General features: G+C 36.4%; 1 protein-coding gene across 2 annotated transcripts in view; it reads left to right on the top strand.

Annotated features, from left to right (window-relative positions):
* Positions 1-12,560, top strand: part of Cntnap2 (contactin associated protein 2) — a 1,961,892-nt gene that overhangs the window by 151,576 nt on the left and 1,797,756 nt on the right. The window lies entirely within an intron of this gene.

The following is a 12,560-nucleotide window of genomic DNA, read 5'->3' as shown; positions in this document are numbered from 1 at the left end:
CATTTAACAAAAATATATTGAAATAGAAGGACTCTGATTCGTATCTCAGTCTGAGCTTTCATTTACTGACTATGTGATTGCAGTTGAATTAACTAATTCCTTTAGGTTTCCTTACCTGTAAAGGGGAACATATATCTTAGGATTGTAGTGAGAGTAAAATGAAATAATATTCATAAAACTTCTTAATACAGCAGCTGGAACATGAATAATGCAGGGGCCTTCCATTGTATTGTGGAGGAAGGTTGTGTCCCAAGGCACCTGTAGGTTTTTTCCCCTCTCTATAAGAGAACTAAACATCTTAATCTAAAAGCAAAGGAGCTGGAAGAAAGAAGAGCCTTACTGGATGTGAGTACTTGCATCATGCTGACTTGGTTGATCAGTACTTTTGCTTGATAACTGATAGATCCGTGGATAAAAGCTAATTTGTACAGACTCATCAAAGTGCTTCTGACATTCGAATGGTCCTTTCCTATCCTTGATCTTTAACCTATGACTTGTCCTTTGTACCTCTTGACCACAAAGTGGCGACCACCAGAGGGGAAGGAGAAATGTCTCAGAGCCCCAAAAGCATGGTTAGATCTCTGATGCTGCAGATGCTGCCTATGCCCCTGTGTCTGTGACCTTGTCCGTCTCCCTTTGTGTTGTGAAATGATTAAATACAAGTGGAACTTGCCTGCCTTGCCCACACTTCGAATGACTTTCAAAACAGTGAAGGAAAATCCAACCCCAAACTCACAGGACCCAGGAGAAGGATTCAGTGAGGTACATTTATACTAATTTATTGATATTAATGGAATTTCAAAAATTGAGTTAATGATTTAGAGAACCATTCCTGAGTCTGTTCTCAGAAGACCAGTTGATAAGGGACTATTTAGGAATGAGTTCCTGAGACATCTGGAATTTTATATCAGAGGAATCTTTGTCTTGCAGTTAAAGATAGGTACAGTTCTGAAATGAACTGTGTATATTATTTGGGAATTATGGATGTTGTGGTCATATTTTTAAAACAAAATATGACCTAACAATAGTTCAGCATGTTGTAAGTATTGAAATTCCTTAGAAATGTCCAAACCCTACCTATATTGCTGAATGTTAGGACTTTCCCGTGCTGTGTTACATGGTTAAACTTGGTGCATGTTCCAATGGTCAATTTTAATATTAAAGTTTAATTTTTCAAATAACACATGATTCTGAAACTGTATATCAGATTCTCAAATTATTTCTGGAATGCTGTGTACTTAGTACCATTGGTTATTAGGAGACACTTAGGAGTGCCTGCAAGGTTATGGGTAAATGCTGATCACCTGGGCGGATATCACATACCACGTGAGATTCGATTTTTGCATTCTTTTAAATATATACTAACACAAATATCTAACTCTGTTGGTATTTAAAATATATGTCACTTAAACTAATACTTCCTAAGTTCAAAGTCATTTTTCATAGTTTGGCTTTATTGTGAAATAAGCATCACATATATCTTTGAAAGTTTTAAGTAATAAAAAGATCAGGACATTGGAAAAGTCTTTTAAGTTCATCTTCGTTTATGAATGAGATAAAAATGATCATGTGAAAAAATGTGGGTCTACAATTTTAGAGAAATCAGGATACACTTGTTTATTTTATTAGTAATCCTTAGATGTGGATTAGAAAATGACCCCCAACATCAGGGTGCTATCAGGGTGAGGAATACCAAGGATGGAAAGACAAATTTAGATCTTCTATTTTTGTTTATTTTTATCTAAAATCTTTGAAATAAATTGAGCTTCACTCTGACTTAATATATGGTCAGACATTGGTGTCTACATTTCATCCACGGGCATATTTTGCATAGGGAGCCACGATTTCCTGGGAAGAAGAGAGGTGGGCTGATAATGCATTTATCTATTAATGCTATGGAAATGAAAAAGGGCTGAAGAACATTCTTCTAAATACATTTTAGAATAAATGTTACGCCGAAAGTGTAGCCACAGCAAGAAAATGGCAGAGTTCCAAAACAAACTCTTTTTTGGCTACATTATGAGATAAAAATCAATGATGATTTAATCAGATCTGAAAAGAAATTGGCCAGGAGATTAAGAAAAAGTAGGTGGATAGGTGGAAATGTGTATAAATCTGTTATTGTTAATAATAAGCCTGACTTTGTATGTGCATTATTGGTAGCCATGTGGTAATAGCTGTTCCTGTACACACTTTAATTTTTAAGGCACACATTTTGAAGAGATGCAAACTCAGAATGATTTTATTTATAGGGTTGCATGGTGCAAAGTATTTGAAGATGACTGTTAATGGTTTGGATCTTAAATGTTTCCCAAAAGCACATAAGGCACAGATCTGATCACTAGCCTGTGGTGCTATCTGGAGGTGGTGGAACCTTTTCAACCAGGGCCCAGGGACCTGGGAGCTTGCCATTGAAACAGATGTTGGCACAGTGCCCTATCCTCTCTGCTTCCTGGTGCTGTGCAGTGAACTGCTTTTCTCCACTAGGAGCTGACTGCCAGTCATGATATCCTGCCTTGCCCCAGCCCCTCAAAATGGAGTTGACTAACCACGGAGGGCAACCACTGAGGTCAAGAGTCAAAGTAAACTTTTCCTCCTTTAAAGTTGATTTATCTCAGGTACTTTTCAGTGACAAAAATCTAACTCTAAGTGGGTGATGCAGGGAAAATACTATTCAAGTGATTTCCCCTGGTTACCGTAATAAACCCAAAGCATTTATGTACTTTTTATAATTTATCAACATCTTTTCACTTATATTAAATATTAACTTAAAGCCTGATGAGATCAATGGTATTTCCTCCACTTTATGAATGAACATACAAGATTTTGAAAGACAGCAGCTTTTCCAAGAGGATGAATAATAAAATGCACAGACATAACCTGCTTCCAGATCTTCTGATCACAACTTCTGTTATTCTTCAGTTTCCAGTTTCACTCCTAAACAAACTTCCAACAAGCTAAAACCAGATTTGGTTAATCGAAAGCCAAGATGCCAAAGCAAAGTCCTTGTATTATCTGATGTTCTCCATTTTTACGTTTTAAAAGTAATTGAAATGTCAATATTGTATCGACAGTAAATTCACCAGTCTTTCAGGGAGATTAACCTCCTTAAAGAATGTTCAAGTCATCCAGTGGAGGGGTCCCGATGGGGTTTGACTGCTCCATTTATCACTGAACAGGCAGGCGAGTAATGATGCTGCTCATCTTCAGAGCAGGTACTCATTTGTGCCATCTGGACTAGCAAATGACTCCCTCCCATTTCTACTCCCCTCCCACTGACAGGTGCCGAGGAAGCCACTTGTGGATTGCTGGCTTACTGCTGTGTAGTCTTAGCAAGTACTTCACACTTGGTTTCCCAGTGATGGCTCACCCAAAACTTTTTCCTCATGGTCAGATTCTCTGCAGCTTTTCCCACTGCAAGTCAAGTGCTGCAGACATTTCTTGGAAATTTACATGACAGGTATTTGCCCTCATAAGTAGTATAGATTACTGCTTACAAAGGGAAGTGTAATTAGCAAATTTAAAATTTTATCTTCTTAAACAAAACAGGATTAAAACAATGATCTCAAATGAGCTTTGAAAACAGGTGTGATATAAATCCTTAACTAATTAACTTTGAATATCATACGTGCATGAACATTTCACCTTGTATCCTTTAACATGGAAAATGAGTCAATCGATACTTATTATACAGAAACAACTGAATCAGGCATAATGAATTTGACCAACATCGATCTTCTTTATTAGTGAAAATTGTAAAGTTTGCACACTATAGAAAGAACAATTAAAGTTTTTATTAAGAAGTCAAGTATTTGTAGATAAAGTGATTCAGTGAGAAAAAAACCTAGCTTTTCTTTTAGACTTTTTTCTCCTGGAACTCCAAAATAAGCCTGTTGGAAATTAATCTCCCCCAGTGGCTGACGATGTTTTGCTTTTTTTCCCCTGAAGGTAGGGTTTCCAAAGTACTTGGTTTATAAGAAAATTAGCTCATGAGCAATTGCATTTAATAAAAACCCTGGGTGCTGAAGTAGACTGAGCATGAGCTTTGGAATTAGAAGGAACAACCATGAACCACATCTTATTCCTAACTTTGTCAACTGGGAAAACCATCTACTTTATCTTTACCTGTGTTTCTTCATCTGTAATGTGCAAATGATGATAACTTATTTAATCTTGAAATTTCATTGACTTTGCATAAAACCTCCATCATAAGAATTGTGTCCTTCAACTTGTTTTGGAGTCTGTGAAGCTCGGTAGTGGTAAATCCATCCAGTTAAAGGTGACATGTTCATGCTAAGTCTTTGCAATAGAGATTGCTCTGTGTTAGCTCTATAATAGTATTGCACTTTGCAATAGTGATCTCTGCAGGAACCAACCATTCTACCCCCTTTTTATTTATGTATTTATTTATTTATGTATTTATTTATGTATTTATGTATTTATTTATTTATTTATTGCTATCTTCCCAAGTAATTTCCCAGATCATTAAGAATTTTGCTTCTTTCAACTCTTACCATTCTTTAAACTCAGTCGTGGTGATCTTTTCAAAATAACAATGTGGTTGTGTCATTCCCAGTTAACAACTTTTGAATGACTTTCTATTGTTCCTGGTGTAGAGGCCCAAAATCCTGCCTTGCTGCACCCCATCTGATGTTACAGAAACAGAGCGATGACTACAGGACATGCTACTGCCCACCTCCCGCACTGGGCAAGCTGAGTGTCCTGCAGTCTCTACCTAGTGCCTATCTTTAAGCCTAAGCCTAATCATCAGAGGGAAAACAGGACAGACGACTTTGTTCTCTAAGATAAGCAGATACTAACACACCACAAGGGGCTGGGAAGAATAGAAGTTCAGTGGATTAGACAAAGATCATTATGGTTTGGATGCGAGGAGTCCCCCAAAAGTGTGAGACAATACAAGAAGGTTCAGAGGAATAATGATCAGGTTTTAAGGGTCTTAACCCAACCAGTGATTTAATCCCTAATGGGATTAACTGAGTGGTAACTGGAGGCAGGTAGGGTGTGAATGGAGCGTGGTTAATTGGGGGTGTGGCTATGGGGTATATATTTGGTATCTTGAGAGTGGAGTCTCTCTCTGTGTTCTGATGACCATGTGAGCTGCTTCCTCTGCCACACTCTTCCATCATGATGTTCAGCCTCACCTCAAGCCCTGAGGAATGGTTCTGGCCTTCTACGGACTAAGACCTCTGAAACCGTGAGCCCTCAGGTAAACCTTTCCTCCTCCACAATTGTTCTGGTGAGATCCCTTAGTCACAGAGGAAGAAAAACTGACTAAAACAAAGGGGAATGAAGGGAAGAGAAGGGGATGGGAATAGGAAAGACAGTGGAATGAATCTGACATAACTTTCCTATGTACATACATGAATATACCACAGTGAATCCCACCAGGGTATACATCCATAAGGTTGGGAAGCTAATTAGGATAAGATATACTCCATGATTGTATAAAAATGTCAACATAGACTCTACTGTTATGTATAACTAAAAAGAAAAAAAATTTAAAATTGGGTGATTAGAACAAACATCTGAAGCAAACAGAAAAATGCCAATAGTAACATCAATTATGGCTAAGAGTCTCACAAAAGCAAATCAAATGTTGTGTAAATGTAGAAAAAAAAAACACAAATGAGACAGAAGGGAACATTTCTATTGTTGCCACTTTTTTTTCTAAAGAATAAACTGTCTTCACTTTTTTTTTTTCCTTTTTAAAAACTAACAAAATTTGCACTTCCAAGAGAGGGGCTGGGGTGTCTGGCTCATGCTTCTGAAATTCATGTGAGATCAATTCATGTGGCATAAGATCAATTTATTGTTCTACATTGGGAAATATCTCTTCAAAGTAGGTGTCCCCACTGGGACATGGAATTAACTGAGAAGGTATACTTAGCAAATTTGGACTTGATGTGGGCAGGTGCCCAGAGGCAGATAAGTGACTGAATTTAACAGGGTTCTTGGGGGTCAGCTTCTCCCAGGGTCCTCAAGATGCTTTGGTTTCATTCTACAATCCCTTTTGCACAGATAAGAGCTCATTTTTCCTGCATTCTACTTCCTTGTTGATCTCAGGTAGCACCGAATGCTGCAGGGTGAGCTTTCAGCAGGTGCTCATCTTTGTCTGAGGCTGAGACTTCCCACGGTGTCCCCCCAACTACACAAGTCATGTGGGATCTCAATGAGAAGATGACATGTTTGCTCATTTGGTTATATGGAGTTGACAAGACAGGAGTCCTAAGCAGCTAATGCTAAGTTCACCAGAATTCTGTTGCTTTGATAAATGGAGTGGTGAATGTAGAAAGGACAAAAAGCAACCCAGGTTCGAATCTTAGAATTCTAATTATGTGTTCAGAAGTCAACGTTATCTTACCTGGAATCAGACATATATACATTTTTTAAAAGTATATGTTAGCTTTTCGTCACTGTGAACATAATACCTGACCAGAATAACTTAGAAGAGGAATCGTTTATTTTTTCTCATGGTTTTGAAGGCTTAGTTCAGGGTCAGCTGAGTCCATTGCTCTGGGCCCAAGGTGAGGCAGCACATCATGGCGGAAGGGCATTGTGGAGTGTGCAGCTCTATCCAGGGGAGCCAGGAGGTTGAGAGAGGAAGGGGAAGGGACCCAAGGGAAGATGCACCCTTCCAGGGCACACCCACCTCCTCTGGCCAAGCCCAACTGCCTATAGTTACGATCCTGTTACTCCATTCAAACTAGGATGGACTGATCAGGTTACAGCTCTCAGAACCCAACCATTTTACCCCCAAACACTCCTGCATTAACACAGGAATTCTGGGGGAACAAACCATGATAAATGCTTCTCCTTAAGTAGAGGTACAAAAAATAGGTTCTCCAAATATTTAAATATATATTAGATTTTGGTTCATATCATAGAACATTTATTCCTATATACTTAATCCACTCATAAAGAGGTCATATTTTCTTGCCTGTAATATTTCTGTACCCATAAATCTTGGAATATATAAAAATTAATTATTTTAACTGATTTTAGATTTTGTATTTGAAAAAGTAGATGAATATTATAAATGATATTACTTACTGACCAACTAACTGAAGCTACAAAACATCCAGAAAGATCAAAATGCTATATTTTAAAAATGATTGACTCAAGAAATTCTAAGTGATAATGTACTTTGTAATACTGTGAAATATTTAATTACCCTTCTAATCTGCCTACAGTGTAAAGGCAAATAGTAGAGTTAAATGAATATATCTTGTGTCGTGAGTGTCACCATCGTGGAGACAAAAAACAATTGAGGTGGCATTAGAAGAAAAGGCTGATCATTTCATTAACCTTGGTGAATAATTCTCCCCTCTTCAAAATGAGCAAACTCCAATGAACAAAATAAGACAGATATTTTTGTGTTTATACAGCATTAATCAGTGGTATGAAATACTAATTTAGTCAAAAAAAGATATTCAAAATGTAGGATGCAGAGAGTCACATGTAGGTAAATGATTTTATCCATGTATAGGAATTGAATAGTCAAGAAAAATGCTGACCATCCTTAATTTTCCTTGTCCTCAATATGTTGTTTTCTGTCTTGATTAGTTATTTTCCTCTTTAAGTTGGTACAAATTATAGAAAGGAATAAAGAGGAGTGTCTTCACCGAGGCTCATTATTCACCAGTGTGGTGGAAAACACCAAGTGCGACTCAAACTCAGCCTGCTTCCTGCATAGGGGCTTCTTTTTTTGAGAATCCTATTCACAACTGGCCTTCATTTTTATCTGTGTACTTTGTTTCACTAGGCAAAGGAAAATTTCACACCACCAATCTCTTCTACTTAAAAATATTCAGGGTAGGTAATTTTCTCATTTTGTATTCCACAGCAGAATCTTGGGAAGGTGAGATAAATCTTAGTTCCAAATCTTTTAGTGTCGAATATCCTAAAAAGGGGATTGTCAATTTCACTATTTCAATATTTCTGATATTTATTTGGTATATTTCAATGGAACAGGGAGCTGCTACTCCTTTTATCTATTTTTGTTGTGTGTGTGTGTGTGTGTGTATGTTCATTATTTTAACAAATGGGTGCTTTAGTTCCATTGAACTGGGAAGGTTGATGACAGAATAAAATAAGAAAAATCAAAATTTTATGTTTTCCTTTGTTCAAAGAAAATCTTAACACATTTAAATTATAATAACAAGTGACTATATATGTAACCTCATTGGTGTATTTAGGGGGAGAATCTGAGTGTGAAGTAGTAGCTGGATGTCCTTAGGGTTTCCATAGTGAAGTACCATTGCAGGGTCCTCAGAGGTCACCTAGTTCAGCTCTCCAACTTGAACTTGAATCCTGTTGAATTCTAAGTGCTGGAACTGCTTTCCTAATTCTAGTCAAAGGATACTTCCTTGAGGACAGAACTCAGAACTACTTCTGTAGGCCACTACCACAACCCACTTTGTGAAAAGCTTATCTGCTGATTCACAATTTTCAAGCATAGCAGAGCTGTTTCTACATTGGTGTTGCTTATTTATTAATGCAGTGAAAACACTTTGGATTTCAATTAACGTGTCACTAATTACTTGTGAACTAAAGGCTAAGATGCTCAGTTGCCTACTTCCTTCTGCGAAATACACAAGTATCTCTACCCTTGGAGTCAGTTGCAAGGAGATCAAGTATTTTGGAATCAGAGAAAAACTGGGTATGAAACAATGTGTGTGCTCCCGGGCAGCTTCGATCCCATCTGAGCCTCAAGTTCTTCATTTATTATATAAGAAGTTTAGACTGATGATCTAAGTTTAATTGCACATTTAAATTAAAACTATCGGCATCCTTATGTTGCCCCAGTATACCTGCAAATCTTCACTGCAGAATCAGCGCCAGGAATATTACCACAGCACAGCAACATACCCAGCGTTGGTTTTGTTGGTGCACGTTGGTAGACTTAGCTCTGAAACTGTTTTTCTTACACTACCATATCTGCTTTTCAAAGGGAGGCAGTCAGAATTACAATAGCATTTCCTTGCCGACTGCAAAATGTTCCATTTTATTCTGCTTTTCTCCATTTCATAGAATCAGTTACATCAATTTGGAGCTAAGTATACTAAGATGACAAAGTATGAATGTGGTTTTGTGAAATAAAAACTTGACAATAATTCCTTAATATTTTTCTTTGAAACAGGTCTGCGAACCTTCAGAGGATAGGGGAATATTTTGTCATGAAAAGTAGAAATCATATAAGACATTATTCCCTCTGTTAACACTATGAATCAAGGGCAGGCAAATTACAGCCCTCATGTAACTGGGAGCTGTTTTTGTTCATCGTTGAGCTAAAAATGGTTCTTACATGTTGAAATTGTAGAGAAAATAAAAGTTCTGAGTTCTGTCTTCATATTTCATCTACATGAAAACCATATGAAGTTCAGGTTTCAGTGTCCATCAAATTTTGTTGGAAAAAAGCCATGCCCATTTGTTTATATGTTATCAACCCTATTTTTGGAGAGTTGAATGGCTGCCATAGAGGAATATGTGACCCACAAAACTTAAAATACTTGCTACTCACTCTTTATAGAAAAAGTTTACTGAACCATGCTCAACAAACAGCTGAGAAGGGACTATTTGCTAAGTACTTGGCACACATGTCTGCCTGGGGTGAGTACAGGCAGAAAAACTGTATAAACTATGTTCCATTTTAAAATTAATCAAATATCTATAAATTTTCAAAGTTGTTAAAACTGAGTTCCATTGAAACAATGAAAATAATTGATATATATATATATATATATATATATATATATGTGATCACAATCATGCATTTTAAAATTCATACTACCACAAACATAGGAATTCACAGAAGAAAAAATTGAGGCTTATGAGACTATATCCAGTGAAAATTCTGTCAACATCCACCTTTCTTCTTTTGGAAATTGCTCAGTTTTAGACCTGACTGAATCATCTTTCATCTCTCTTGCTAACATGGAGAAGAAAATGTGCAACATGATTAAAATTTTACCTAGATATCACTGATTGTTAATTGATTTAAGTGCAGAACAGGCTAGTATCATGAAAATGTCAGTAAATATAAAATACCTAATGGAATACCTCCTCATATGTAGGGATTGCTTCTGGAAATGATATGTAATCCTAATTTGTCTGTCATTATTTACAAACTAAATACACTAGTACTTCTGATTTGGGGCCATGAATTTTCCTTAAGGAAAAAACATAACTCCAAATCCATCCCTCCATCTCCCATTCATAATCTATAGAATTTTGACAAATAAAAGTATGTGGCTTTTGATGCTAGCATTTTATTTTGTTTCATTTATTCCTTTATATTTCATTTTGTTTGGTTTAGAGTCTGCTGTTTCTTTTCTCATTCCTCTCTTTCTCTAGTAAAAAATTTTGCTGATATATTTCAAATATGGAAGGAAAAAATGACTTCAAAAGTATTTAAAAGGCAAAAAATATCAACACAGTGAGCTTTCAAAATGTGAAGGCTCTTCTTTATTAAATAGAGTTCCTCATGTCTCTACTATAAATTAACAAGGATCTTCCAAAATTTTCACATGTGGCAATTAAAACTTGTTCTAGGAGTGGTCCCTGATTGAGATTCTGGAAAGACTTCTACCACATCTTTGAAGAGAGGGAGAAAATCCAACCCAGTAAGAACTTGGCCTCCCTCCCAAGCTTTCTGGACCAGGCTTTTCCTCTGGCTAGTGATTAGAGCTGACTGACAATTCAACAACATCATGAAGTGGAGACATTCTTTTAAAATGTGGGTTAATGACTTTGTAAATTTCATGCCTTAAGCAAAATTGAATTAAACATTTACCATTCATCTAAAGCATTCTTAACAATAGAAAGTCTCACAATGTACCCGGAATCAAGAAACTCGAATAACTTGTACTTTGCCCCAGACTGTGCAAAGGATTAATGAAATGAAAGGGCTCTGGACTCTGCATCTGGGAAATGGGGCCTGGAGCAGAAGAGGCTCCTAACAGAGGAACACCCCTTCAGAGCCAAGGGTCACTTAATAGGCTGTGCCAGTTGGTTCATCTGCATCAGCTGCTTGCTGATGGAAACCCTGTGTGGTCATCTTAACTAACACAAAGATGTATGGCGATACTCTTGTCAACATCCGGTATACATGATCTCCTTACAATGCATTCCTTGTATCACTAGAATATTCATTTTTAATGCCATTGGTTCAAGTTCTATGAGATCACGATGGTTTTACTAATGAGTTTATCTTTAGACACTTTCCTTTTTGGATAACCATCCAATAGCAAAGACTGACACAGAATTAACTTCACTTGAGGTTGAAGTACTTATCATTTAATACTTTCTATATTCCTCCAAGTTTTTTGAGGTAATTCCGGAATGTTCTCAGTCATATGGAGTTGTGGCATATTAATCTTAAGTACAATTTTGGACCATTGTTAGAATAGTGGTTTTTGTTTGTGAAAGATTAACTAAGAGAAATTTGTGTTGAGGGATTTTATACTTTTTATTTATTACTTTTAGCCCTGAATTGATCAAATTATATGTTCAAGAGATTTAAAAGAATTTTATCCACAAATACTTAGCTATTGTCAAAATGAAAACATTACTGAACAAGGCACATTTTACACCTCACAGTATGCCAATTACTGAAATGAGTTTTTCAAAGGGAAAAGAGCTTATTTTCATGATGTGGTCAAATTTTTTGAGGATGGGAACACCGAATTTCAAATCTGTCTCCCTAAGGATAAGGTTTAGAGTTTTTATGGGACAAAAATGTGGGGTAGGGAAAGGTGACTGGAGGCAGGGAAGAGTAGATATCACCTGCTTGCTCCCCACCACCCCACACACTGTGGCTTTGCTCCGGTACTTAGTTCCACTAACAAAACAAACAACACAAATTAATTTGGCTCCATTTTAGTATAGATTATAAAACTTCAAATAAAGACCTGCTTGTCATTCTGTCACTCAAATCTAAAATACCATGATCCCAATGAGATCAAAAGTACACAGTTGAAGTTGTGAATAATACATATATATGTGTAAAAGTTTTAGATAGAGTTTTAAGCTCAATTTTTCAGAAGATTATAAAGCATAATTATTTCTGGAAAACAGATCAGTAAAATACTGGGTTTTTTTTCTGGGGATATAGCTCAGCTGGTAGAGTGCTTGCCTTGCATGCACAAAGCCCTGGGTTCAATCCCAAGCACCACAAAAAAAAATTAAAATACTGGGGTTCTTTTGGATAAATATTAAAGTAGACACTCGCACTATTTAGTTCTGTCTAGATGCATTGCCTAAATATTATTTTAATATTAATAGAAACAGTAGAAATAATATTTTTATATTACCTTTTTTTAGTATAATAAAAATCAAGAAGTAAAAGTAATTTAAGTCCTGGAATGTTCATTCAAAATTTTTCTTTAATGAATTTTTCTGTGTATCACATGTTCACTATAACATTTCTCAACATTCATAAAATAATATATAGAGAAAAACATTTCCCACTGAGGGTCATTTGCTGATAAGTGTGTGTCTTCTATTTATATTCCAAACTCTGTGTGTGTGTGTGTGTGCAT

The sequence above is a fragment of the Sciurus carolinensis genome, chromosome 8 (assembly GCF_902686445.1).
Source record: "Sciurus carolinensis chromosome 8, mSciCar1.2, whole genome shotgun sequence".
Classification (NCBI taxonomy): domain Eukaryota; kingdom Metazoa; phylum Chordata; class Mammalia; order Rodentia; family Sciuridae; genus Sciurus; species Sciurus carolinensis.
Note: the sequence above shows the minus strand (reverse complement) of the source record. Positions and strands in the feature narration are given on the sequence as shown.